The sequence below is a fragment of the Rhinopithecus bieti genome, unplaced genomic scaffold (genome assembly GCF_001698545.2).
Source record: "Rhinopithecus bieti isolate Rb0 unplaced genomic scaffold, ASM169854v2 scaffold_22, whole genome shotgun sequence".
Taxonomy (NCBI): Eukaryota; Metazoa; Chordata; class Mammalia; order Primates; family Cercopithecidae; genus Rhinopithecus; species Rhinopithecus bieti.
Genome location: NW_016803136.1, coordinates 283,306 through 286,131, shown reverse-complemented (window position 1 = coordinate 286,131; position 2,826 = coordinate 283,306).

Here is a 2,826-nt window from a genome sequence, read left to right as displayed (position 1 = left end):
TTTCACCGTGTTAGCCAGGATGGTCTCGATCTCCTGACCTCGTGATCCGCCCGTCTCGGCCTCCCAAAGTGCTGGGATTACAGGCTTGAGCCACCGTGCCCGGCCGCAATTTCTGTATTTTTTTGTGGAGGCGGGGTTTCACCATGTTGCCCAGGCAGCTCTCGAACTCTTGGGCTTAGGTGATTCACCTGCCTCGGCTGCCCAAAGTGTTGGGATTACAGGCGTGAGCCACCGCGCCCGTTCTTAAAGTGCTCATTCTAAAAAACAAAAAAATTCATATTATTAAAAATAAAAATCATTCACATTCTCCCCAACCATTGCTAAATTTTTGGAGAACTGCAGCTTTTCCTGGTGGTCAGAATGGAGCAGTCTAAGGGAATATGTTGCTGTTAGACTAAGTACTATTCTCAGGCTCATAATGGTGTAGTCGTTGAACCAAGACGGAGCGTGAAGGGGCTTTTTGTTGTTGTTGTTGTTGTTGTTGTTGTGTTTGCTGGCTTTCTTTTCAGAATGAGAACAGGGGCCTTGGGCGTGTCAAACCAGTTGCTGGTCATTACAAATTACTCCTTTTCTCTAGAAGGCTTTGGGCTTTGTTTAGGTAATGAAGCTGGGAAGTACAATTAACAGGATGTTCGCAATGCCGGCACACCACCTTCCCGACCCCAAGAATTCTTACAAAGCAAGAAGGGTCCAAAAAGCTTGAGTGAAGTGCTTCATTTGATTCAGGTGTTAATCGTATCCAGTCGCTTTCAAAAGGAGATGGGGGTAGCTACAAGACGACGTGACAGAGGCACTAAAACCCTGTCTGTTGGTTGCTGTGAACCTCCTGGTTTTTGGTAAAACTGACCCATTTTAGAGTTCAGGGTGATCACCGGGCACCTGCCATGAGTGACTTCGTTTTGCTCGCTCTGGCCTGTTGGGCCTAGTGCAGGAGCTTAGTCCAAAACAATGGCCTCCTGTAAATTTTTTTACCCTAGTATAAGGAATTGAGCACCTAAAAGACAGGGTTTTTCTTGGGACTAAACTCTAAGAGGACTTTACTACCACCTGTACCTACACAGGGGACACAAAGTTGAAGATCCTCACATTGACCCAATGCCATTTCTTTTTTTCTTTTCTTTCTTTTTTTTTTTTTTGAGACGGAGTCTCGCTCTGTCGCCCAGGCTGGAGTGCAGTGGCCGGATCTCAGCTCACTGCAAGCTCCGCCTCCTGGGTTCACGCCATTCTCCTGCCTCAGCCTCCCCAGTAGCTGGGACTACAGGCGCCCGCCACCTCGCCTGGCTAGTTTTTTGTATTTTTTAGTAGAGACGGGGTTTCACCTTGTTAGCCAGGATGGTCTCGATCTCCTGACCTCGTGATCCGCCCGTCTCGGCCTCCCAAAGTGCTGGGATTACAGGCTTGAGCCACCGCGCCTAGCCCTTTTTTTCTTTTTCTTTTTGAATTGAGATGGAGTCTTGCTCTGTCACCCAGGCTGGAGTGCAGTGGCACGAGATCTCAGCTCACCACAATCTCCACCTCCTGCCTCAGCCTCCTGAGTAGCTGAGATTACAGGCACCCACCACCACACCCAGCTAATTTTTGTATTTTTAGTAGAGGTGGGGTTTCGCCATGTTGGCCAGGTTGGTCTTGAACTCCTGACCTCAGTTGATCCACCCGCCTCGGCCTCTCAAAGTTCTGGGATGACAGGCGTGAGCCACCGCGCCTGGCCCCAATGCTGTTTCCTATTTGGTGCTTAGGAAAGGCAAAGAGGGCATTTAAAACTGGGAGTAACCCATAGCAGAATGAGTACACACAGACTTTGAGCCAGAATGCCTGGGTTCAAATCCCGGCTTCACCACTTATTAGCTGTGTGACCTTGGGCAAGCCCCTTAAACTCCCTATAGAAGAGGGATAGCAAGAGCACTTTTCTCCTAGAGATGTGGTGAGGATTAAATGAGCTGATATACGCAAAGTGCTTAGAACAGTACCTGGTGTGAGTTAAAAGCTATATGAGTGTTTATTATTTTAATTATATTTTGGTTTATAATTTCACTCCAAAAACATACTCAAAACACTAGAAAATTACACTAAATGTGCCTATAAGGATTTTCATAGCAAAGTTGTTTAGAATAGTCAAAAAAAAAAAAAAAAAAAAGGCCGGGCACAGTGGCTCATGCCTGTAATCCCAGCACTTTGGGAGGCCAAGGCAGGTGGATCACAAGGTCAGGAGTTCGAGACCAGCCTGACCAACATGGTGAAACCCCATCTCTATGAAAATACAAAATTAGCTGGGTGTGGTGGCACATGCCTGTAATCCCAGCTACTGGGGAGGCTGAGGCAGGAGAATCACTTGAACCTGGAAGGCGGAGGTTGCAGTGAGCCGAGATCGCACCACTGCACTCCAGCCTGGGCAACAGAGCGAGACTCCATCTCAAAAAAGAGAAGAAAAGAAAAAAAAAGGAAACTTGATTTCTGCAGATAGGGAACTGAATAAACAGTTCCTACAATGGAGTACTAGGCAAACATCACAAATTATGATGTGGATGTCAGTTTAGTGATTTAGAAAGATATCCATGCCATATATATATATATTTATATATATATATATAGGCTGGGTGCGGTGGCTCAAGCCTGTAATCCCAGCACTTTGGGAGGCCGAGACGGGCGGATCACGAGGTCAGGAGATCGAGACCATCCTGGCTAACATGGTGAAACCCCATTTCTACTAAAAATACAAAAAAATTAGCCCGGAGAGGTGGCGGGCGCCTGTAATCCCAGCTGCTCAGGAGGCTGAGGCAGGAGAATGGCGTGAACCCGGGAGGCAGAGCCCATATATATATATATATA